At 45.0% G+C, this 27,418-nt stretch overlaps 1 pseudogene; it reads right to left on the minus strand.

The window, feature by feature from the left end:
- Positions 1-3,066: 3,066 nt before the first annotated feature.
- On the minus strand, positions 3,067-6,255 carry LOC123044760 (dihydrolipoyllysine-residue succinyltransferase component of 2-oxoglutarate dehydrogenase complex 1, mitochondrial-like; annotated as a pseudogene).
- Positions 6,256-27,418: the final 21,163 nt, after the last annotated feature.

The following is a 27,418-nucleotide window of genomic DNA, read 5'->3' on the forward strand; positions in this document are numbered from 1 at the left end:
GCAAGTGTGCCACAGTCGGACGTCTGAGCGACATCACAGAGAGGGCTTTTATCAAATGTAAATAACAAGTATGCCACAGTCGGATGTCTGAGCAACATCACAGAGAGGGCATATATCAGAAGCAAATAACGGGTTAGTCCATCCACAAGAATAAAATTTTAACCGGATTTAACACTCATGTAGTTCACCGAAGTTTTGTCACTGAGGCTGATATCTGACAAGATAAGATGAACACAGTACTTGGACATGTACAAGATGATTTAAAGGATTTGTGACTCTGCAGAGTTTGCACTAACTGACCACAGCCAACGGATTTCCGTAGTCACGAAGGACTAGTTCCGTTTACGGTATTTCGGTAGAAACACATTTAACCAGTACGCACCCATTCCACTTCACGATGCCAGGAATCACCCTAGACAACGTCCATGAAAACATGTGGCAGTACAGGAAAGGAAATGAATGGGAATGTGATTTGATTCACGATGACACTGAAGTCACATAGACTGGCATAAGACTGGCATGCCACAACACTGCCATCTTACCCATCCTCATGCCATCACATGGCCATGCAAATATGTATCCAACAACATATGGATTTCCGAAACTCACTTTCCACTTCTTTGCATGAGATATAACATTCAAAGAAATGTTCATAAACATGCCATGAAACTCCTAAATGCAAACATGCAACAAACACTCATCATATCAAGAGTTCAAACATGCTTGCCTGATTCGGAGTAGTCGGATTCTAACCGGGTGAAGTTCGCGGCTCCGTCACCTCCTCCGGTATCTACGGTATAAGAAAAATACGCACATAACGTAAATACCGCGAGGTGCACAAAAGTATTCCAACAAAATTCTCAATTAAATCTGATAAAAAACTAGACAAAATTTTAAAGAGAACAGAAAAAGAATCAAACAAAAATTCTTTTCTGTTTAAAAGTTATAAGGGTTTTGATTCAGGGACCTTTTTGTAATGAAACAGAAAACTCTCAGGGGGTTCTGCAGAAAAGTCCAGAAAACGATTCGTTTAATAAGAATGAGAGACTGACAGGCGGGTCCCACCCATCAGGTTTGAAAATTGAAACGAGGGAGACGGGGCTCGTCGGCGCCCGAGAGCTGCGGTGGTCGCCGACGGCGATTCACGGTGAGGCAGGGGGATCGGGTGGTACCTCCGTGTTCAGTACGTCCTTCCGCGTTGGTGGGTGGTGGTGGTGGTCGCCGGCGAGCACCACGTCGACGGCGGCCCTTGCTCCGGCGGACAGTGGTTCGGGTAGTCGTGGACCTCATCGTAGAGAGCTGCTGGTGTCAAATTGGAGTGGGGGTTAGTCTCCTAGAGGTGTCATGAGGCTACGGGCAAGTCTAGGGCAGTGGAGGAGTTCTCACCAGCGAGAACGCCGTCGGAGCCCGAAGCGGACGGAGGTGGCCGGAGCTGAGGAAGAAGGGCCCCTCGAGGCTCTTCCAGTGGCTAGGCAGGGTCTGGTGAGGTGGTGGAGGTGTGTGGGGTCGAGAGCGAGCTCGGAGGCGCTATTTATAGCCGGCCCGAGGCGGTTGCCGTCAACGGGATAAGTCCGGCAAGCGATTACGGCGGCGCTGTGGCTGGACGGCTGGTTTAGGGGCTTGTGCATCGTCTAGACGGAGCACTGATCCCATTCCAGTGTCTAACTCAGCATGGCACGGGCGATTATGGCCTGTCCCCGACGGAATGGCCGTACGACACGTCGGCGGCAGAGAGCGCGCCCTGAGCATGCTAGGCCACGGCGACGGTGCTGCATGCGTGCGCTGGCAAGGGAGACGGCCACGCGGAGCTCTCAGGTGGCTTGGGCGCTGCCAAACGGTGTTATGCCACAGGATGCCCCCTGTCGGCCGCCACGGGAGGTTCTGCCGCCGCGGAAGACACTGGCGCAGGGGGGCTAGGGTGCTACCGACGCCAGGAACGAGCCAAGCGCGCGTGCGGTGCTCCAGACAGGGAGGAGGGGCCGTGTGCAATGCGCCAGACGCACAGTTGACATGTGACTGAACCCTGACAAAGAAACCGCACTGAAACTCTGAATTTTCTGAAGATGCACAGTAACAGTGCAGGCCAGGTGTTCGACAGAATGATTTTGGCATTTGGGATTTTTCCTTGATCTGGTTTTTGGTGGAGTGGTCTCTTGTTGCAACTGGGGGTTGCCTGAATTTTGGTGGAATTTTTGGAGAAGGGGAGATATGAATTTCACCCAATTTGGCAAATCTGGTCCAAACTTGCAGAGGGTAAATTTTGAAAATTTTGAAAAGAAGAAGAGTGGATCTTGATGGTTCTAGGTTGTGGGTGCTAAGGATTATCCAGAGGGGTTGATTTGAGATCAAAGTTCAAGGGCATTAAGGTACTTGCTTTGCAAATTACCTAGGCTCAAAATAAAGGACATAATTGTTTTGGGAAAAGAAATAAATGAGATAAAATCCAAAAATGGATTTAACTAGTTGGGACAGAATGTTTGGGTTGTCCCAAAGTGGTAGGAGGACTTTTGGGAGAATTTTACCACAAGAGGCATGGTAAAAACAAGAATGGATTAAAACCAAAGAATAGCCCAAAACCAAAAAGGTTTTCTTTTTAGAAGAAACTAAATCCAAGAAAATATTTTGAGAAGGAAAACTCAGAAGAGAGGTTTTTAAGAAGGGTTTAAATAACCTTCTTTAAACCAAGCAAGGCCCTTGCAGAAAACAAAAACAACAAAATTTTTGGAGTGTCACAGAAAACATCCCCACCAATTGCAATTCTTGAATATATTAAGAAAATGTCAGCATGGGAGCATTATTCATGTGAATCAGTAAATGTGACATTTACATTTATTCGCAAACAAGGTACCTTCATAAATACCATCAGTCACTCTTGCAACAGTGTACACCTCATTTGACCTAGCAAAAGAAAAGGATAGTCAGCCAAAGGCAAGGAAATCTGAGCTGTGGATATGGCGCACTACCGCAGAACAGTGTAGGAAGATATACCATGTAGAATGATGGGCTAGATATACAATGTGCAGGACCTGAGCCCAATAGATTGATGTGCTAGATATACCATGTAGATAGTCGCAGGGTGATAGCCCATGCTGAATAAGCAACATTATCCACGACACATTTACATTTTAAAACCAGAAGAGCAACCATAACGGCAAGAATGTCCATCAACTAATCATTCAGTCTCTTCCCGTCTAGTTAAAAGTTCATCAGCAACTTGTACAATGATGGATTTATATAGCTGCTTCCTGAATTCATCAGCTAGCTTTCTCTTAAGATCTTCATTGGGTATAGGTTTCCCTGAGAGGACACATGTTCCATGAACCACAGAGCTAAATAAGCATCTCCCATCTCCTGGAATGCCTGGCAAATCAAGGTAAAACAGTCACACGCAGTAGCATAATGAGAAGAGCTAGAGTTGCAACTAAGGAAAATAACATAGTGGGCTAGCAACATCAAACCAATCCGCAAATATAAATATTATAAAAGGAGACAAAGTTAGAATCATAGTGGGCTAGCAACATCGAACCAATCGGTGAAGGTGAACATTGTATGTGTAATGAGAAGAGCTAGAGTTGCAACTAAGGAAAATAACAGATTTTTGTGGCACTATAAAACTGGACTGATCCAGCCCCTCCGACATCAACAGCAAGGAGTCGCTCCTCCTGTTAATCTGTCGAAGCCATGGCCACCAGCGCCTCGGTCTTGCTAGTCTGATGTTGTCCCATCAAGGATTGCTGAGAGGGAGAAATAGAGACATGGAGAGAGGCAATACCAATTTTGTGATGACTTGGAGAGGCAAAATTTGCGCTGGTGAACATATACAATATAGACAGGTAGCTCAAGGCAAATTGAAATGTACCTGTGCTGTTTTTACAGCACTCAGAGAAAAAAAGTGTACCATTTATGTTTATAATCAGACAAGATAATCTCATACTACACGCACACTGCTGCATTAGTCACTCTCCGCCCAACATCTCCAAGAAATCTCACTGCATTGAGAAACCACTCTCTTCTTTCAAACTGGACATAGAGAAACATGACTGCTTCCTTTCTAAATCTTAAGACCATTCCTAATCAAAATCGTAAATAATTTCCTAACCAAATCCCTAAAACATGAATCTACCATTTTATTCTGCCTACACAAGCCCCACACACGCGCGCGTAGAGAGAGAGAGAGAGAGAGAGAGAGAGATGGGAGGTGCAGAGAAGGTTGTGGAGGATGGTGTTGATCTCACCTGAGAGGACCAAGGACCAACAGCCAGCTCAGAGAGCCACTTCTTGCCGCCGTCCTGCCGTTCCCGTCACAACCCTCACCCTGTTGCCATGCGCGACGAAGAGGGATGCGGATTGGGGAGGCGGAGTTTAGTTGGCTGCTACATGTGACAAAGATTGTGCGGGATCAGAGGCGGCCGGACCACCATCGATGCAGCCCTCTTCTCTCACTTTGCTGATGCACGCGCGTGGTTCTCTCCAATTATTCCGAAATCAATGAGAAGCAATCTTTACCCCAGAAGTAACTAATGGAACTATATGTCAAGGAGCAACCTCCGTGGATCTTCAACTACGTCCTTGATGCAGCGCAGAAACAGAACAACTTCTCTGCCATCTATCAGCCTATGGTCACATGTCAATGCAAGGTACATCATTGGCCTCGCAAGGATGGAGCCATCCACAACCACATGGCGTTGGACAATAGAATGCATTCCAAGAATTGCTGACTGCATTAGGCAAGGAATTAAGGGTTGTGTTAGGAGGTGAATTGTAGAATTCTAACAAAGAGAGTAGAAGGCAGCAAACAAAAAGAGAACCTGTGGAGGGTTGATGATAGGTGTGCTGATCAGACTTCCATATACACCGTTGTTTGAGATTGTGAAGGTTCCCCTGCCATGTCATCAATTGACAATGCCCCCTCAGTTGCCTTCTTTGCAAGGCTATTTATCCCCTTCTCAATGTCAGCAAAGTTCATTCCTTCTGTATCATGGATAACAGGCACCACAAGACCCTAAAGCAAAATGACATTCATATCACATTCTGATAGCAGGATACATGGTAAAATCAATGCTGGTCGATTCAACCTAGAGAAGAAAAAGGTGCCAGTACCTTGGAAGTGCCAACAACAACACTAATGTCAATGTAGTCTCTGTAGATGATGTCATTACCATCAATAACAGCATTAACAATTGGCTGATTTTGAAGCGCAGAAACGGCAGCCTTCAAAAAACAAGTGGATTTAGGACGACCCAGGAAATTACCAAACAATCATTTAAGTTGCTCATCCAATTGCTACTACCTTAACAAAGCAGGACATCAGCCCCAATTTGAGACCATCCTTCTTAACAAACTCATCTTTGTAGTCAGTCTGCAGCTTCATCAAATTGGTCCTAATGCAATGAAGAAATAGTTGTAGAAAAATGTAACAACTTATTCCTGGACATATCAGCAACGTATAGTAAAATAAAGACATACCAAGAAAGCTTTCCTAACCAAATCCTTAAAGCATGAATCTACCATCATATTCTGCCTACACAAGCCCCACACACGCGTGCGTAGAGAGAGAGAGAGAGATGGGAGGTGCGGAGAAGGCTGTGGAGGATGGTGTTGATCTCACCTAAGAGGACCGGGGACCAACAGCCAGCTTAGAGACCCACTTCTCGCCGCCGTCCTACCATTCCCGTCACAACCCTCACCCTGTTGCCATGCGCGACAAAGAGGGATGTTGATTGAGGAGGAGGCGCTCAATCGGCTGCTACATGTGACGAAGATTGTGCAGGGACGGAGGCTGCAGTGCTCGGACCACCGCAGATGCAGCCCTCTTCTCTCACTTTGCTGATGCAGGCGCGTGGATCTCTCCCGCTTCAGATCTGGACCTTAGGAAGGAATAATAGACGACGTGTTGGCGCGGGGAGAGAAGCTAGCGCCACCTACCTCCTCACCCCGTCCTCTTGCCTCCTGCCTCGTCACCCCGTCATCCACCTCCCTCCTCTGCTCCCCCGCGTCTCCTCCCATCGCCAGCAGTCAATGCAATGAGCAGGATAACAGCGGCCCGGGGAAAGAAGAATCCAACGCAAAGGACGGTGGTGCGGGGCTGGCAGGGTGGAGGCGGCGGTGGATGGGGAACGACGGAGGAGAGGAAGGGCGGGGATAGGAGCCGGCGGAGGCAAGAGGGGATGAGGAGACACGGGGGAGACTCGAGCTAGGTAGATATTTTCAAGGGCGGAGCCTCGTGTCTGGCTTGAACGATGCACACTGCAGTAACCGTAAAAGACAACTGATTAACTGGGCCATGGCCAACGAGACCCACCCCACAGGTACTCTCGAAGGAAATGTGAATGTAGAAAAGAATGAACGGTTTACCACACGCCAGCAGCCAAAACAATGCTACAGGAAAGGAATCAGACGACCCAACCATCGCAGCGCACGCGTGTGTCGTGGAATGGCGGGTAGTTTAGGAAGGTTTATATGTTCAATATAGATTCATTAATTAAATAAGAGATATTGTGATATCCCAACATAATTCTGTCCACCATGGAGCAATCTTCGAATTCACCTGCAACTAACAACGCTATAAGAGGGGCTGAGCAAAGCGGTAACATAGCCAAGCAATGTATTGCTAGGAAGGGTGCAAAGGTTAGAGGCTGACATGGCAGTTTGGGAGGCTTGATCAACAAGAGATAGGAAGCGCAGCATAGCGATAGAACAAAGCAACTAGCATAGCAATGATAGTAGTGAGATCCAAGGTGACGGTCATCTTGCCTGAAATCCCGCTAGGAAGAAGAACGAGTCCATGAAGAAGATGAAGCCACGGAGATGAACCAAGCTTAGACGAACGAATCCTCACAATCGCAACGAAACAGGAACAAACCAGAAGGAGCACAACTGGAAAGAAGCAAACACACGGTAAACACACAACACATAAACATGACATGTTGCACTACCAATCATGATGCATGACAAAGCCTACATGAAGCTACTCATGGTAAGAGATGATGTATACAAGAGCAACACATCAAAGCAAGTTTAAATGACGCCGGAAACAACATATACCAATTCCGGTAAGTCCTCATATGCAAATTTCAAAATTGGTCCAGATCTGAATAAACCTTATGTTCAATTTGTTAAAAATCAAGTTAAAATGCACCAAGATGATCTACATGAAATTCTAGTCAAGTTACATATAAAGTTCATTTAGTTCGGAGCTACGGCCTAGAAGATATGAGCAAAACAAGTTAAACATGACATTGATGCAAAATGCATAGAAACATCAAGCAAACACACTCAAAACATGAATGCAACAAGGTAATATTAAGCTACATGTAAAACTAAGCAAGTTTCATATAGAGCACACTCAAAATGGAGCAACGGTTCAACACATGCACAAGAAACATGTTTAAAGGACAAGCTGTCCAAAACAGCAACTAGGCATCTTACAAACATCAAAACGAAATGCTACATGACCTCACCATGAAGACAAATGACATGGATGTGATGTACAGATGAAGCACAACAAAACATGAACAATGAGCTATCTCCAGAAATCACTAGAACATGCTCAAAAGGACACGACAAGATTGCAAATAATAACAGTTTCACAGACTTAGCAGAAAATCACTGAGCATGACAGAAATAACATCAGGTTGCAAGGTTTAGATCTATCAAATAACATGCTCCAGGAACTTATCGTGGCAAACAAAGGCATGGCATGCTAATACTAAAGACAAAGAACAAAACTCCCTTACTGATCTAATTCCAAAGATCAACATACACCATGGTAGGATCAATGCAAACCTGGCAAATGATATGACAGGTTTCACACGGTGAAAATAACAGGACATGGCAGGAACAACGATAAGTAGGCATGTTGGTGAGCTTGTACAACTCACCACAAAACAATACATGGCATGACAAGGTGACCAACAGTAAGAAGACACATTTATGGAGCTAAGCATGGCAATAGCATAGTCATAGGGTGCATGGATCAATAACAAAACTCATGGCAAAACTGAACTTAATGTTAACAGGCTGACAGCAACATTATTTAGCAAATTTGGAGCAAGATTACAACAAGCTACAGAAGGCAATAAATGCAACCAACGGCACAGATCGATAGAGCATGACATGTACGACAAAACATCCTTAGTGAACATCTCCATATTATGCATAGAATAAATTATAGCAGAAGGTTTACATAGCATCATGATATAACAGATTCAGCCTAGCAAAACGGTAACAGCAAGTAGCCCACTTCAAAAGCTTGATTCACTCACCACAACTCACACAAAAATAGATGCATTACACCACTGTATATATGGCATGAATATGCCCCTAAAACATGTAGACATCATGCTCAAAGGATGCACACACCAAATGCAACGAAAAAGACAATCCAGCAAGTTATAACAGTCTCAAAAGGTCAACATCATATAGCACTCTTGCAACGAGGATTAGGGAATCAAGATGAACTCAAACAAGCATGACGAAGTTGAATGAAATGTAGAGCATCTCATGGCGAACATTTTGACATATTATATACACAAATCGGAGCGCCGAGAATAAAGTTATGGCATGACAAACATGGGTACATAATGCAAAAATTACAGGACTTGGTGAAAAACGAGGTCAACCTTCTAGGGTTTCGGCATGGTTCTCGATGTGGCTGGATCTCGCCGGAGTAGTTCGCCGGAGGGGAAGCAGACGGTGGCCGGAGCTCGGGGACTCGCCGGAGAAGCTCGGGGTCGCCGGATCCGGCCCTCCCGCAGCCGGATCTGGCCGGGGGTAGAGGAGAGGAGGCGCAGGAGCGCGCGGGGTCGGCGGTGAAGGAACATGGAGACGGCGGTTCACGGCGGCGGGTGGAGGCGCCGATGCTGGATGGTGGCGCTGACGCCGACGAGGAACGGCGGCCGGGCACAGTGCTAGCGAACGTTGGGGGTGGCGCGGAGGCACAGCCCTGAGGAGGCGGGGTCGGGCGCTCAGGGAGGAGCGGTCGGGGGCGAGCGGGATGGCTCAGCCCGGCAGCGGCGGACATCCGGGTCCGAGCGGGCCCGCGATGGGCTCGGCGGGCCCTGGCAGCGCAGGGAGCAGGGCGCGAGGACATGGCGCCTCGGGGTTGGACGGGATGGCGGCGCTGCCCATTGGGGGGGCGCCACGTGGATTTCCCCGAAGAGGAGAGGATGATGCAACAAAGTAGCGTAAGTATTTCCCTCAGTTTTTGAGAACCAAGGTATCAATCCAGTAGGAGACCACGCATAAGTCCCTCGTACCTACACAAAATGATAGCTACTCGCAACCAACGCGATTAGGTGTTGTCAATCCCTTCACGGTCACTTACTAGGGTGAGATCTGGTAGAGATGATAAATAATATTTTTGGTATTTTTGATACATAGATGCAAAGTGAAAAGTAAAAGGCAAAGTAAAAACAAAGCAAGTAATAAAGTGATAGAGATTGATATGATGAGAATAGACCCGGGGGCCATAGGTTTCACTAGTGGCTTCTCTCAAGTGCATAGATATTCTACGATGGGTGAACAAATTACTGTTGAGAAATTGACAGAAGTGAGCATAGTTATGAGTATATCTAGGCAATGATCATGTATATAGGCATCACGTTCGAGACATGTAGATCGAAACGATTCTGCATCTGCTACTATTACTCCACTCATCGACCGCTATCCAGCATGCATCTAGAGTATTAAGTTAAAAACAGAGTAACGCTTTAAGCAAGATGAAATGATGCAGAGGGATAAATTCATGCAATATGATAAAAACCCCATCTTGTTATCCTCGATGGCAACAATACAATACGTGCCTTGCAACCCTTTCTGTCATTGGGTAAGGACACCGCAAGATTGAACCCTATGCTAAGAACTTCTCCCATTGCAAGAACTACCAATCTAGTTGGCCAAACCAAACAAGGATAATTCGAAGAGACTTGCAAAGATAACTCAATCATCCATAAAAGAATTCAGAGAAGATTCAAATACACCGCAAAAATAAGATTACATTGAATATATCTCCATGAGAGAGGGGGAGAACATTGTATTGAGATCCAAAAAAGAGAGAAGAAGCCATATAGCTACTAGCTATGGACCCAAAGGTCTGAAGTAAACTACTCACACTTCATCAGAGGGGCTATGGTGTTGATGTAGAAGCCCTCCGTGGTGGATGCCCCCTCCGGTGGAGCTCCGGAATAGGCCCCAAGATGGGATCTCATGGATACAGAAGGTTGCGGCGGTGGAATTAGGTTTTTGGCTCCTCACCTGATCATTTGGGGGTACGTAGGTATGTATAGGAGGAAGGAGTATGTCGGTGGAGCACCAGGGGGCCCACGAGGTAGGGGGTGCGCCCAGGGGGGGCGCCCTCCACCCTCATGACCACCTCTGGCACTTCTTGGAGTAGGGTCCAAGTCTCCTGGATCACGTTCAGTGAGAAAATCACGTTCCTAAAGGTTTCATTCCGTTTGGACTCCGTTTGATATTCCGTTTCTTTGAAACACTGAAATAGGCAAAAAACATCAATTCTGGGTTGGGCCTCCGGTTAATAGGTTAGTCCCAAAAATAATATAAAAGTGGAAAATAAAGCCCAATATAGTCCAAAATAGTAGATAAAGTAGCATGGAGCAATCAAAAATTATAGATACATTGGAGACGTATCAGGCATCCCCAAGCTTAATTCCTCCTCATCCTCGAGTAGGTAAATGATAAAATGAATTTTTGATGCGGAGTGATACTTTGGCATAATTTCAATGTAAATCTTCTTAATTGTGATATGAATATTCAGATCCGAAAGATTCAAGACAAAAGTTCATATTGACACAAAATAATAATACTTCAAGCATACTAATCAAAGCAATCATGTCTTCTCAAAATAGCATGGCAAAAGAAAGTTCATCCCTACAAAATCATATAGTTAGGCTATGCTTCATTTTCGTCACACAAAGATGTTCCCAACTTCTATACCCCCGATGACAAGTCAAGCAATTGTTTCATACTTAAATAATCTCAAACTTTTTCAACCTTCACGCAATACATGAGCGTGAGCCATGGATATAGCACTATGGGTGGAATAGAATATGATGATGGGGATTGTGGAGAGAAGACAAAAAGGATAAAGTCTCACATTGATGAGGATAATCAACAGGATATGGAGATGCCCATCAATTGATGTCAACATGAGGAGTAGGGATTGTCATGCAACGGATGCACTAGAGTTATGAATGCTCAACAAAAGAAAACTAGTGGGTGTGCATCCAACTTGCTTGCTCATGAAGATCTAGGGCATTTGAGGAATCCCATCGTAGGAATATACAAGCCAAGTTCCATAATGAAAGATTCCCACTAATATAAAAAGACAACTTAATGGGACTCACTACATGAAGAGTAAGGTGCTACTTTGAAGCACAATATGTGAGACTCACCACATGAGGAACAAGGTGCTACTTTGAAGCACAAGTGTGGAAAAAGAGATAGTAGCATTGCCGTTTTTATTTATTTTCTTTTTTGGGCCTTTCTTTTTTTTGGCCTTTCTCCTTTTATTTATTTATTTATTTGGGCAATGCTCTAAAAATGATGATCATCACACTTCTATTGATTACAACATCAGGATTACAACTCGAAACTTAGAACAAGATATGACTCTATATGAAAGCCTCCGGCGGTGTACCGGGATGGTGCAATGAATCAAGAGTGACATGTATGAAAAATAATGCATGGTGGCCTTGCCACAAATACGATGTCAACTACATGATCATGCAATGGCAATATGACAAAACTAATGTATGTCATGATGATGATGATGGAAGTTGCATGGCAATATATCTCGGAATGGCTATGGAAATTCCATGATAGGTAGGTATGGTGGCTGTTTTGAGGAAGATATAAGGAGGTTTATGTGTGATAGAGCGCATCGTATCACGGGGTTTGGATGCACCGGCAAAGTTTGCAACAACTCTCAAGGTGAGAAAGGGCAATGCACGGTACCGAAGAGGCTAGCAAATGCAGAAAGGTGAGAGTGCGTATAATCCATGGACTCAACATTAGTCAAAAGAACTCATATACTTATTGCAAAAATTTAGAAGTCATCAAAAATCAAGTACTACGCACATGCTCCTAGGGGGATAGATTGGTAGGAAAAGACCATCGCTCATCCCCGACCGCCACTCATAAGGATGCACAAGCCAGGTACACTTCATGTTTCAAATTTGTTACACAACTTTAACCATACGTGCATGCTACGGGACTTGCAAACTTCAACACAAGCATTTCTCAAATTCATAATCATCCAACTAGCATGACTTTGATATTATAACCTCCATATCTCAAAACAATTATCAAGCATCAAACTTATCTTAGTATTCAATTCACTCAAAAGAAAGTTTCACATATCTAGAACACCAAGTATATTAACATTAAGCAAATTACCATGCTATTAATGACTCTCAAAATAATCTAAGTGAAGCATGAGAGATCAATAGTTTCTTTAAAACGAATCCACCACCGTGCTCTAAAAGATCTAAGTGAAGCACTAGAGCAAAAATTATCACACTCAAAAGATATAAGTGAAGCATTATGAGGAAAACTATCAAGCTCAAAAGATATAAGTGAAGCACATAGAGTGTTCTAGCAAATTCCAAATCATGTATGGCTCTCTCAAAAGGTGTGTACATCAAGGATGATTGTGGTAAACTAACAAGCAAAGACACAAATAATACAAGACGCTCCAAGCAAAACACATATCATGTGGTGAATAAAAATATAGCTCCAAGTAAATTATCGATGGAAGTGGACGAAAGAGGGGATTCCTCGAAAGGCATCCCCAAGCTTTGACTTTTTGGTGTCCTTGGATTATCTTGGGGGTTCCATGGGAATCCCCAAGCTTAGGCTCTTTCCATTCCTTGTTCCATAATCCATCAAAAGAATTCACCCAAAACTTGAAAACTTCACAATACAAAACTCAACAGAAATCTCGTGAGCTCCGTTAGAGAAAGAAAACAAAAGACTACTTCAAGGTACTGTAATGGACTCATTATTTATTTATATTGGTGTTAAACCTACTGTATTACAACTTCTATATGGTTTATAAACTATTTTAATAGCCATAGATTCATCAAAATAAGCAAACAACACACGTAAAACAGAATCTGTCAAAAACAGAACAGTCTGTAGCAATCTGTAACTAACGCAAACTTCTGGAACTCTAAAAACTCTACCAAAATATTAAGTCCTGGGAAATTTGTTTATTGAACAGCAGAAAACAGAATCAACGCAAAATCACGTTCCTGTGATTTAACAAAATTATATTCGTGCGCGCAAAGTTTCTGTTTTTCAGTAGAATTAAATCAACTATCATCGTAGGTTATCCTATAGGTTCTACTTGGCACAAACACTAATTAAAACATAAAACCACATCCAAACAGAAGGTAGATGGATTATTTATTCCTAAACAGAAGCAAAAACAAAAAACACAAAATAAAATTGGGTTGCCTCCCAACAAGCGCTATCGTTTAACGCCCCTAGCTAGGCATAAAAGCAAGGATAGATCTAGGTATTGCCATCTTTGGTAGGCAATCCATAGGTGGCTCTCATGATAGATTCATATGGTAATTTTATTTTCTTTCTAGGGAAGTGTTCCATGCCATTCTTCAAGGAAAATTGGAATCTAATATTCCCTTCCTTCATATCAATAATTGCACCAATCGTTCTAAGGAAAGGTCTACCAAAAATAATAGGACATGAAGGATTGCAATCTATATCAAGCACGATAAAATCTACGGGCACATAATTCCTATTTGCAACAATAAGAACATCATTAATTCTTCCCATAGGTTTTTTAGTAGTGGAATACGCAAGACGCAAGTTTAGAGAGCAATCATCAAAATCACGGAAATCTAGCAAATCACACAAAGCTTTGGGAATAGTAGAGACACTAGCACCCAAATCACACAAAGCATGAAACTCATAATCTTTAATTTTAATTTTAATAGTAGGTTCCCACTCATCATAGAGTTTTCTAGGGATAGAAACTTTCAACTCAAGTTTTTCTTCATAAGATTGCATCAAGGCATCAACAATGTGTTCTGTAAAGGCCTTATTTTGACTATAAGCATGTGGAGAATCTAGCACGGATTGCAACAAAGGAAATACAACCAATCAAAGAGCAATTTTCATAATTAAATTCCTTGAGATCCAAAATAGTGGGTTTAGCAACATCTACGTTTTTATTTCTTTCAATCCCACTTTCATCAATTTCATCAAGATCTAGAAACTCCGAATTCTTAGAATGCCTTCTAGGTAAAGGAAGATCATATTCAGTTTCATCAAGATTCATATTTCAAAACAAAGATTTAATGGGGGGCACATCAATAACTTTTAGATCTTCATCTTGATTTTCATAGGAATTCGGTTTAGCGGCCATCTTATTGACTAAGGTAGCTTGCATATCCGAAATTTCAGCGGTCATTTTTTCAAGACGAGCAATTTGGGCCCTTATACCATCAAATTCCTTAGACATATCATCGAGTTCTTTATTCATATAACTCATAAAACCTTTTAGTTCTTTAATCTCATTTCTAAAGAAATTATTGTGGTCAAATTGCAAAACCATAAACTTTGTGACATTGCTTTCGATCTCCTCTAGCCTTCTAAGGTGAAGGTCACCAAATCTAGGTAGAGCCATCGCGACAAATAAGAAAACTAACACACGAGCAAGCAGAAAGACAACGGGAAAGAGAGGAATAGATTGGGAAAGAGAGGGCAAATAAAACGGCAAGGGTGAAGTGGGTGAGAGGAAAACGAGAGGCAAATGGAAAATAATGTAATGCGAGAGATAGGAACTGCGATGGGTACTTGGTTTTGTTGACTTGCTTGCGTGAGCCTCAGCGGCAACGGCGCCAGAAATTCTTCTTGCTACCTCAGGAGCACTGCGTTGGATTTCCCCGAAGAGGAGAGGATGATGCAGCAAAGTAGCATAAGTATTTCTCTCAGTTTTTGAGAACCAAGGTATCAATCCAGTAGGAGACCACGCACAAGTCCCTCGTACCTACACAAAGCGATAGCTACTCGCAACCAACACGATTAGGGGTTGTCAATCCCTTCACGGTCACTTACGAGGGTGAGATCTGATAGAGATGATAAATAATATTTTTGGTATTTTTGCTAGATAGATGCAAAGTGAAAAGTAAAAGGCAAAGTAAAAACAAAGCAAGTAATAAAGTGATAGAGATTGATATGATGAGAATAGACCCGGGGGCCATAGGTTTCACTAGTGGCTTCTCTCAAGAGCATAGATATTCTACGGTGGGTCAACAAATTACTGTTGAGCAATTGACATAATTGAGCATAGTTATGAGTATATCTAGGCAATGATCATGTATATAGGCATCACGTCCGAGACAAGTAGATCGAAACGATTCTGCATCTACTACTATTACTCCACTCATCGACCGCTATCCAGCATGCATCTAGAGTATTAAGTTAAAAACAGAGTAACGCCTTAAGCAAGATGACATGATGTAGAGGGATAAATTCATGCAATATCATGAAAACCCCATCTTGTTATCCTCGATGGGAACAATACAATACGTGCCTTGCAACCCTTTCTGTCACTGGGTAAGGACACCACAAGATTGAACCCAAAGCTAAGCACTTCTCCCATTTCAAGAACTACCAATCTAGTTGGCCAAACCAACAAAGGATAATTCGAAGAGACTTGCAAAGATAACTCAATCATACATAAAAGAAATCAGAGAAGATTCAAATATTTTCCATAGATAAGTTGGATCTATAAACCCACAATTCAGCAGTCTCAACAAACACACCGCCAAAATAAGATTACATCGAATAGATCTCCACGAGAGAGGGGGAGAACATTGTATTGAGATCCAAAAAAGAGAGACGAAGCCATCGAGCTACTAGCTATGGACCCGAAGGTCTAAAGTAAACTACTCACACTTCATCAGAGGGGCTATGGTGTTGATGTAGAAGACCTCCGTGGTGGATGCCCCCTCCGGCGAAGCTCCGGAACAGGCCCCAAGATGGGATCTCATGGATATAGAAGGTTACGGCGGTGGAATTAGGTTTTTGGCTCCTCATCTGATCGTTTGGGGGTACGTAGGTATATATAGGAGGAAGGAGTACATCGGTGGAGCACCATGGGGCCCACGAGGTAGGGGGCATGCCTAGGGGGGGCGCGCCCTCCACCCTCGGGACCGCCTCTAGCACTTCTTGGAGTAGGGTCCAAGTCTCCTGGATCACGTTCGGTGAGAAAATCACATTCCCGAAGGTTTAATTCCGTTTGGACTCCGTTTGATATTCCATTTCTTCGAAACACTGAAATAGGCAAAAAACAGCAATTCTGGGTTGGGCCTCCGCTTAATATGTTAGTCCCAAAAATAATATAAAAGTGGAAAATAAAGCCCAATATAGTCCAAAATAGTAGATAAAGTAGCATGGAGCAATAAAAAAGTATAGATACGTTGGAGACGTATCAAAGGCGCAGGAGGAGGCCAAGTGGCGGCGGCGGAGTGGGACGATGCGAAAATGGAGGTGGGGCACGTTTGGAGGTAGGGGGTAGGCTAGGAGGGTAGGTTTAGGCTAAGTTTGGCAGGGGAGGGCGTCCATATATAGTAGGGCACTAGGGTTTGGGGAAAATAGGAGGCTTTCGGACCCTCAGATCACCATCGGACGGCTCCGGATCGGAGCGGGGTTTAGTCGGATGGATTAGAGTGGGTGTGGGCTGTGAAGAGAGGCCTTGGGCTGAGAAGAGAGAAGAGAAGGGTAGCCCGGTGGCAGTTTCGGATACCGAAACATCCGATGATTAAACCGGCAACGATGCCGCTACAGATGACGGTTGGGCTATCAAACGGACTCCAAATGCGATGAAATTTTGCAGGCGGCCTACCTACAGTATAATAATACCACACGCCAACTCTCATCCCATTCCGAGAACATTTTTATGCCACTTATAAAATAATATTTTGGAGGTGTTGCGGGCGCATGCGGGAGTGGTTGGGCTCAAAACGGAGAACGGAGAGAACCGGGAGGACCCGAACCGATGCAAGTTTTGCAAAACATGCAGATGAAATGCACATGATGACATGGCAAAATGCAACACGCAAGCAAATGGCATGGCAATGGCAGCGAATAACTGGAAGACACCTGGCGCATCGGATTCGGGGCGTTACAACTCTCCTCCACTAACAAGAGATCTCATCCCGAGATCTTAGGAATGAGACGGAAGAGAAAGAGGAAGAGCTGAAGTAAGAACGCAAGAGAGAAGATGAACAAAGTCGAGAGCACTCGGTTAGAAGAGATGAACGGTGAATATGACGAGAATCAAATGCTCATGGAAACAAGATAGACTCTGAAACCACTCCGGTTAGAACACGATAGAAAATGAATGAATAAAAGAATTTGGGCAGCATTCCAACTGAAAATGGAAGGAATAGAACATGAACTTCACAAGATGGGATGGCACTTGATGCGATGAACAATGCAATGCCTCCTGAAGAATTGAAAGAATGGAATGAAAAGAACTTAGAAGGAAGGGTTGAACGGAGTTGTCGAGAAAATCAACAACGAAAGAATAAGCTTGTTGTGGACTTATCAAAACAACTCAAAACTTGAGGTGTAATTATACCACAACCAAATGTCTGAAAAGCTGAGAAGAACGAAGAAAATGCAAAACTCCACTTCAGAAGAATACGGAGAATTAATTGCACTTCGAGACGTGAGAAGAAAAGATACTTGACTCCACCAACAAAATTCTTGATGAACTCTTGAATAATGAATTAAATCATGAAGAACCACCGTGAAGAACTCCGGTGACGAAAGGATGATGAGATAGAATGAAGGATGAAAGAATAATATGAGCCTTGCGATGATTTAGATGGAGGTTCCGACGAAATGGCCGAGGAAAAATTTGAACTCCGGAAGTGAAAAGATGAAAAAACTTGGAACTAGAATTTATTCATCAAGAACAAACTCTGAAGGAAGGGATTACTTGACGACGGAGAAGTAAGAATAAGAATTACGTTATGCTTATCCTCATCAAATTTAATTGATGACAACCAGATTTGGCATGCAACTTATTCTTGTTGAAAAAGGATTAAGGGGAATGTGGCACAAAACTTGAGAAAGTCTTCATGAACCACCAGTAGATTGGAAAGAACGAATGAATTGATATGATAACAAAGGAAAAGGAATCTGAAGGAACCACCATAAGAATATGAAAATGATTGATGAAAGAGAATGAATCACCGGGAAGAATTAGAAGAACAAATATGCTTGAGAGGATTTAGATGCAAAAGAATGAAGAGATAACAAGCTGATTAATGTATATTTGACAGATGCATTGGGATAATTGGATAACGGTAGCTAAAATGTGAGGACGAAGAATTCTTCTAGAACAATGGCCTTCGGTGAAAAGAAACGGAAAAACAACTTCTGACATACTCCGGATGGGTAAGAAAAGAATATCTGCCAAATGAAATAATTCGAGAGGATAACATGAAACTAGAACGCTGAACCTTCGAGAGAACGGGCAAGATTTAGAGGAAAAACTCTTCTTCGATCTTCAAATGACGACGAGAAACACCACCAAAAGTTGTTGAAGACACTCCGGAAGAATGACAGGCAAAGAGGTTGAGCCAACAATGAAATGATATGAAATTGATATTGGAACAGATCTGACTGATGAAATTCATACTTACGTCAAACTTCGAAAAGGATTTGAGAATAACTCCGGAATAATTAGAAGAGTCAGGTAAGATCCTGGGAAAAGACCTGTGGGTTAGGGCCCACTGAAGAGATAACACCGTTGGAAAGGATTGTTGAAGAGATAGATGATGCACTGAAACAATTGAAATATTTGAATGAGGTGACAACATCGAATTAATTGGAACACAGATGAATCTCCTGAGATGTCTTAAGCACTCCGGAATGATAAACTGGCGAGAGGCGAACCAGCAGGGAAAACACTTGATCCAAGGGAAAGAATATAATCACTACCGAAAATTGGAATTGAATCCACCGGAGAAGAAAAAAAGATGAAGAATGTCCACCGAGTCAAGAATTCACCGGTTGAAATGATTGAGGGAAGACTGAAGAGGCTCCGTATGAATGAAAATTGATGCTCGAAAGAGACTCAGGCTCCGGGAAGAAGAGGGTGGGAGGGCGGCAAAAACAAAGGCAACTTGGAAGGGGGAACCGACGAATAACTTAAAGAGAAAACACCGGTTGAAAGAAAGCAAAGGCTTCACACAAGTAGGATGGTTACTCGATTACGGACTCTGGCTCCGAGAAGAAAAGGGTGGGCGGGTGGGAAAAGAAAAACAACCAAGGATTGAACTTGGCAAAGATGAAGAGGCTCGAGTCAACTTGACGAGAAATGCACCGGATGAAAAGAGCTGAGAACCAACGATTGGAAAACTAACTGTGTGATCCTAAAGAAAGTTTGAAGGGGAAGAGGAGTAAGTCAAAATACCTACGTCAAGATTCCTCATTAGAGCGACAAAGGCACCGAGGAGTAAAAAGAATTCCTACTCTCCGATATAACTAGACTCCAAAATAAGTTTTCTTCTATACTCGACAACGGCCAACTACAAACAATCAAGGGGGCTCCTATGGTCGGTCGTGGCTCTGATACCAACTTCTCACGCCCAATATGCGACCTTATCCTAAAGGAACTCGAAGGTCCCACCAAGGATAGAAGCACATATTGGAGACGCTTTTGCAAGGTGGATATCATTACATCATACCATTACATAATAGTTGGGGATACATACAAGAGGCATACAATGCCACACGGATACAACAATATCATGCACAAGAGCACCATCCGACTATGGATAAAACACAAACAGAAGCTCAAACGACATCCACCCTGCTAGCCCAGGCTGCCGACCTAGAACCTATCCCCTGATCAAAGAAGAAGCAGAAGAAGAACTCCAAAACAAGTAACATCGCTCTCGCGTCAAGATTATCGCATAACATGTACCTGCAACTGTTGTTGTAGTAATCTGTGAGCCACGAGGACTCAGCAATCCCATTACCATGGGTATCAAGACTAGCAAAGCTTAATGGGTAAAGGAATGGATAAGTGGTGAGGTTGCAGCAGTGTCTAAGCATATATGGTGGCTAACATACGCAAATAAGACCGAGAAGAGAAGCAAACGGAACGGCCGTGAAGCTAGCAATGATCAAGAAGTGATCCTGAACTCCTACTTACGTCAAACATAACACAAAACCTTGTTCACTTCCCGGACTCCGCCAAAAAGAGACCATCACGGCTACACATGCGGTTGATGCATTTTAATTGAGTCAAGTGTCAAGTTCTCTACAACCAGATATTAACAAATTCCCATCTGCCACATAACCACGGGCACGGCTCTCTAAAGTTTAAACCCTGCAGGGGTGTCCGAACTTAGCCCATCACAAGCTCTCACGGTCAACAAAGGATATTCCTTATCCCGGGAAGACCCGATCAGTCTCGGAATCCCGGTTACAAGACATTTCGACAATGGTAAAACAAAACCAGCAAGACAATCCGACTGTGCCGACAAATCCCGATAGGATCTGCACATATCTCATTCTCAAGGCACAACGGATGAGCAATCTGTACAACTAAAACCAGATCTCAAGTTTCCCTGAGGGGGCTCTGCAAAGGGCTCTAGTTTGGACCAACACTCGGAGGAGCACTGGCCGGGGGGGGGGGTAAATAAAGATTCCCTTAGGCTGTGGAAACCCAAGGGAAAAAGGCTTAGGCAAATGGTAAAACCAAGGTTGGGCCTTGCTGGAGGAGTTTTATTCAAAGCGATTTGTCAAGAGGGTCCCATAAATCACCCAACTACGTAAGGAACGCAAAATCAAGGAACATAACACTGGTATGACGGAAACTAGGGTGGCAAGGATGCAACAAAACACCAGGCATAAGGCTGAGCCTTCCACCCTTTACCAAGTATATAGATGCATTAATTAAATAAGAGATATTGTGATATCCCAACATAATCCTGTCCACCATGGAGCAATCTTCGACTTCACCTGAAACAAACAAAGCTATAAGAGGGGCTGAGCAAAGCGGTAACATAGCCAAGCAACGGTTTTCTAGGAAGGGTGAAAAGGTTAGAGGCTGACATGGCAGTTTGGGAGGCTTGATCAACAAGAGATAGGTAGCGCAGCATAGTGATAGAACAAAGCAACTAGCATAGCAATGATTGTAGTGAGATCCAAGGTGACGGTCATCTTGCTTGAAATCCCTCTAGGAAGAAGAACGAGTCCATGAAGAAGATGAAGCCACGAAGACGAACCAAGCATAGATGAACGAATCCTCACGGTGGCAACGAAACAGGAACTAACGAGAAGGAGCACAACCGGAAAGAAGCAAACACACTGTAAACACATAGCACTTATACATGACATGATGCACTACCAATCATGATGCATGACAAAGGCTACATGAAGCTACTCATGGCAAGAGATGATGCATATAAGAGCAACACATCAAAGCAAGTTTAAATGAGGCCGGAAACAAGTCCTCATATGCAAATTTCGAAATTGGTCCAGAGCTGAATAAACCTTATTTTCAAGTTGTTAATAACAATTTAAAATGCACCAAGATGATCTACACGAAATTCTAGTCAAGTTACATATAAAGTTCATTTAGTTCGGAGCTACGGCCTAGAAGATATGAGCAAAACAAGTTAAACATGGCATTGATGCAAAATGCATACAAACATCAACAAAACACACTCAAAACATGAATGCAACAAAGAATATGAAGCTACAAGTAAAACTAAGCAAGTTTCATATAGAGCACACTCTAAACGGAGCAACGGTTCAACACATACACATGAAACAAGTTTAAAGGACAAGTTATCCAAAACAACAACTAGGCATCTTACAACCATCAAAACAACATGGTGCATCACATCACCATGAAGACAAATGGCATGGACGTGATGTACATATGAAGCATAACAAAACATGAACACTGAGCGATCTCCAGAAATAACTAGAACATGCTCAAAAGGACATGGCAAGATTGCAAATAATAACAGTTTCACAGACTTAGCAGAAAATCACTGAGCATGACAGAAATAACATCAGGTTGCAATGTTTAGAACTATACAATAACATGCTGCAGGAACTTATCATGGCAAATAAAGGCATGGAATGTTAATACTAAAGACAAAGAACAAAACTCCCTTACTGATCTAATTCCAAAGATCAACAGACAACATGGTAGCATCCATGCAAACATGGAAAATGAATGACAGGTTTCAAACGGTGAAAATAACAGGACATGGCAGGAACAACGATAAGTAGGCATGTTGGTGAGCTTGTACAACTCACCACAGAATTATACATGGCATGAAAAGGTGACCAACAGTAAGAAGACACATTTATGGAGATAAACATGGCAATAACATAGTCATAGGGTGCATGGATTACTAGCAAAACTCATGGCCAAACTGAACTTAATGTTAACAAGCTGACAACAACATTAGTTAGCAAATTTGGAGCAAGATGACAACAAGCTACACCGGGCGATAAATGCAACAAAGGGCATGGATGGATAGATCATGACATGTATAACAAAACATCCTTAATGAACATCTCTAGATTATGCATAAATGACTTGTAGTAGCAGGTTTACATAGCATCATGATATAACAGATTCATCCTAGAAGAACAGTAACAACAATTAGCCCACTTCACAAGCTTGATGCACTCACCACAAGGCACACAAAAATACATGGATTGCACCACTATAAAGATGGCATGAATATGCTTCTAAAACATGTAGACATCATGCTCAAAGGATGCGCACAACAAATGCAACGAAAAAGACAAAACTGCAAGTTATAACAGTCTCAGCAGGTTAACATCATATAGCACTCTTACAACGATGATTAGTGCATCAAGATGAACTCAAACAAGCACGACACAGTGGAATGAAATGTAGAGCATCTCATGACGAACATTTTTCCATATTATATGCACAAATCGGAGCACCGAGCATAGAGTTTTGCATGACAAACATGGGTACATAATGCAAAAATAACAGGACTGAGTGAAAAACGAGGTCAACCTTCTAGGGTTTCGGCACGTTCTCGATGCGGCTGGATCTCGCCGGAGTAGTTCGCCGGAGGGGAAGCAGACGGCGGACAGAGCTCGGGGACTCGCCGGAGAAGCTCGGGGTCACCGGATCCGGCCCTCCCGCGGCCGTATCTGGCCAAGGGCGGAGGAGAGGAGGCGCGCGAGTGCGCGGGGTCGGCGGCGAAGGGACATGGCGGCGGCGGTTCACGGCGGCGCGGAGGCGCCGATGCTGGACGGTGGCACTGAGGCTGGCGAAGAACGGCGGCGGGGCACGGTGCTGGCGAACGTCGGCGGCGGTGCGGGATGCCCGACAGCGGCGGCGCGAAGGTGCAACCCTGAGGAGGCGGGGTCGGGCACTCAGGAAGGAGCGGTCGGGGGCGAGCGAGCTGGCTCAGCCCGGCAGAAGCGGAGATCCGGGTCCGAGTGGGCTCATGATGGGCTCGGTGGGCCCTGGCGGCACGGGGAGCAGGGCGCGGGGACGTGGCGCCTAGGGGTTCGACGGGACGGCGGCGCTGCCCATTGGGGTGGTGCCACATGGCGGCGGCGAGGTGGAGGCGCGGGAGGAGGCCAAGTGGCGGCGGCAGAGCGGGCTGGCTCGAAAATGGAGGTGGGGCGCGGCTGGAGGTAGGGGGTAGGCTAGGAGGGTAGCTTTAGGCTAATTTTGGTAGGGGTGGGCATCCATATATAGTAGGGGACTAGGGTTTGGGGAAAATAGAAGGTTTTCGGACCCTCGAATCACCATCGAACGGCTCCGGATCGGAGGGGGGTTTAGTGGGCTGGATTAGCGTGGGTGTGGGCTGTGAAGAGAGGCCTTGGCTGAGAAGAGAGAAGAGAAGGGCAGCCCGGCGGCAGTTTCGGAGACCGAAACGTCCGATGATTAAACCGGCAATGGTGCCGCTACGGATGACGGTTGGGCTATCAAACGGACTCCGAATGCGATGAAATTTGGCAGACGGCCTACCTACACTATAATAAGACTGCACGCCAACTCTCATCCCATTCCGAGAACATTTTTATGCCACTTATAAAATAATATTTCGGAGGTGCCGCGGGCGCATGCGGGTGTGGTTGGGCTTAGAACGGACAACGGAGAGAACCGGGAGGACCCGAACGGATGCAAGTTTTGGAAAACATGCAGATGAAATGTAGATGATGACATGGCAAAATGCAACACGCAAGCAAATGACATGGCAATGGGAGCGAATAACTAGAAGACAGCTGGCGCATCGGATTCAGAGCGTTACAGATCTACACTACATATGCATGGGTATATGTGTAAAGAGGCAATATCAGTGGACTGAACTACAGAATGCCAGAGTAAGAGGAGGATAGCTAGTCCTATCGAAGACTACGCTTTTGGCAGCCTCCGTCTTGCAGCATGTAGAAGAGAGTACATTGAAGTCCTCCAAGTAGCATCACATAGCATAATCCTACCCGGCAATCCTCCCCTGGTCGCCCTGTGGAAAAGCGATCACCGGGTTGTCTGTGGAACTTGTCTGGGTGTGTTTTATTAAGTATCAAGTTCTAGTTGTCATAAGGTCAATGTACAACTCCGGGTCGTCCTTTTACCGAGGGACACGGCTATTCGAATAGATAAACTTCCCTGCAGGGGTGCACCACATAACCCAACAGGCTCGATCCCCTTTGGACGGACACACTTTCCTGGGTCATGCCCGCCCTCTTAAGATCAACACGTCGCAGCCCCACCTAGGAACAACAGAGAGGTTAGCACACCGGTCTAAATCCTATGCGCGCAGGGGTCTAGGCCCATCGCCCATTGCACACCTGCACGTTGCGAGGGCGGCCGGTGAGCAGACCTAGCAACCTCCATTACAAAGGAAGTTGCATTACGCAGTCCAACCCGGCGCGCGCCACTCAGTCGCTGACGTCAAGAAGGCTTCGACTGATACCACGACATCGAGTGCCCATAATTGTTCCCACGTAGTTGGTTAGTGTGTATAGGCCATTGTCCAGACTCAGATCAAATACCAAGATCTCGTTAAGCGTATTATTATGAAGTAACCGCGAAGGCCGACCAGGGCCAGGCCCACCTCTCGCCTAGGTGGTCTCAACCTGCCCTATCGCTCCGCCACAAAGATACACACAGAGGGCCATCGGGACAAATGTCCTTTCAGCCCCCAATCCGTGAATCACTCGCGGGTACTCTATGAGCCGACCCGACTTTAGTTACCATCTGTTTAGTATGTATGTATGTATAGTATATACCCGTGATCCCCTCCCGAGTGATCACGGCCCGATAGTATAGCAAGGCAGACTGACAAGAATGTAGGGCCACTGATGATAAACTAGCATCCTATACTAAGCATTTAGGATTGTGGGTATGGTATCAACAACTGTAGCAACAATGACAGGCTATGCAACAGAATAGGATTAACCGAAACAGTAACATGCTACACTACTCTAATGCAAGCAGTAAAGGCTAGAATAGGCGATATCTGGTCATCAAGGTGGGGGGCTTGCCTGGTTGCTCTGGCCAGAAGGAGGGGTCGTCAACTCCGTAGTTGAACTGGGCAGCAACAACGTCGGTCTCGTAGTCTACCGGGGAGAAGAGTGGGAAGAAGCATTAAATACAATGCAAACATAAGCATGACGATGCATGACATCACAATGAACGGTGATAGGTGTGCCCTAACACGGTAGTAGGTGATACCAGCGAAGGGGGGAAACATCCGGGAAAGTATTCCTGGTGTTTTGCGTTTTCGGACAGATGAACCGGAGGGGGAAAGTTGCGTGTTTGCTATGCTAGGGATGTATGGTGGACGAACGGGCTCTGTATTCGGATTTGTCTCGTCGTTCTAAGCAACTTTCATGTAGAAAACGTTTTCATCTAAGCTACGGTTTATTTTCCATTCTAAAGTTTTAATCATTTTTAGAATTTATTTAATTATTTTAATTCTAACATTATCCGGAATAGTGCCTGCTGATGTCAGCATGACGCAATGCTGAGGTCATTAGTCAACAGCGCGGTTGACTAAGTCAAATCTGACCTATGGGTCCTCTGTGACCCACCTGTCATTGAGACAGAGGTGAAATAGGATTTGTTTTAAACTAATTAGAAATAACTAAGTGTGGGCCCCATTAGTCAGTGACTAATTGGCCTAAATTAATTAATTTAACTAATTTAATTAGCTTATAGGTTGGGGGGGCCACTGGTCAGCTGCTGGGACCAACCCAGTCAGCAAGTTGACCATGGTCAATAGTTCAGCCGGGCCCCTGTGGCCACCAGGCAGTGACCCAGATGAGCCCCAGCAGTAGGCCACGTTGGCGGGCGGCGGAGATTCACCGCCGACGACCGAAAACCCGACGGAGTCGCGCGGACCTCGACGGAATTATGCCACGGTGCAAGTAAGGGGGCGCGGGTGGGCTCTTTCGAATGGTCGCACTGTGGCACATTGAATGGGGGTGGTGGCTTGGCTGGAGGTCAACCGCAGCATCACCGGCGACGAGCGGGGCGGACGCCGGGGCTCGGGAGAGTTCGATGACGGGGCTAGGTGCGTTCGAACGCACGCGACAATGCGCGTCGAGTGGCGGTGGTCGCGGCACGGGGGTGGCCGGGGTTGAGCGGTGCTTCGAGATCAGGTGGCAGCCGGAATCGCAGCTCGACGGGGACGGAGCTAGGAGCAGTGAGAGGATGCACTAGAGAGAGCACCGGTGCAGCAGCGCCTCCGAGCTCCAACTGCGGCCACCGATCAATGACGAAGATGATGGTGGAGACGACAGGCACGTTGGTGAGGTTAGGCGATGCCTGTGGCCACGCGTTTTACAGCGGCGAGCCCATGGCAGCGCTCGGATGCGGTGGCGAAGGAGGAAGCAGCAAGGTGGATCTGAGGGGAGTGGAGGCGCAGGGGCCGAGAGGGCACCGGGGGCGAGTGGGAGAAGGAACCGAGGAGGCGAGGGCGTGGCGCCTTATTCCCTTCCCGCGTCGGTGCCGGCGAGGCGGTCGGGCGGGGACACGCCCCTGTTCTGACCCTTTTCGTACGAACAGGGAAGGGGGACGGCAGGGGGGCCAGGCCGGCTGGACCGGTTGAACCGGCCGGCTTGGCTGTTGGCTAGCTGGGCCAAGGCCCAACAGTGGGGGGGTTCCTTTATCTTTTCTTTTGTTTTTTTTCTGTTTGGTTCTTTTCTTTTTTATTTATTTTCCTTTTCTGTCTTAATTCATTTTAAAATATTTAGGCATTCTGTAAAAGTGTGGTACCTTCACGTGAAATACCTAGGCATTATTTGGCACACTCCAAACATTTTAGTTTTGATGTTTGAAAATTTTGATTGTTTGTCATATTTTGAATTTGATTTTTGGACCGGTTTTGAA

Source organism: Triticum aestivum, chromosome 2B (assembly GCF_018294505.1).
Source record: "Triticum aestivum cultivar Chinese Spring chromosome 2B, IWGSC CS RefSeq v2.1, whole genome shotgun sequence".
Classification (NCBI taxonomy): domain Eukaryota; kingdom Viridiplantae; phylum Streptophyta; class Magnoliopsida; order Poales; family Poaceae; genus Triticum; species Triticum aestivum.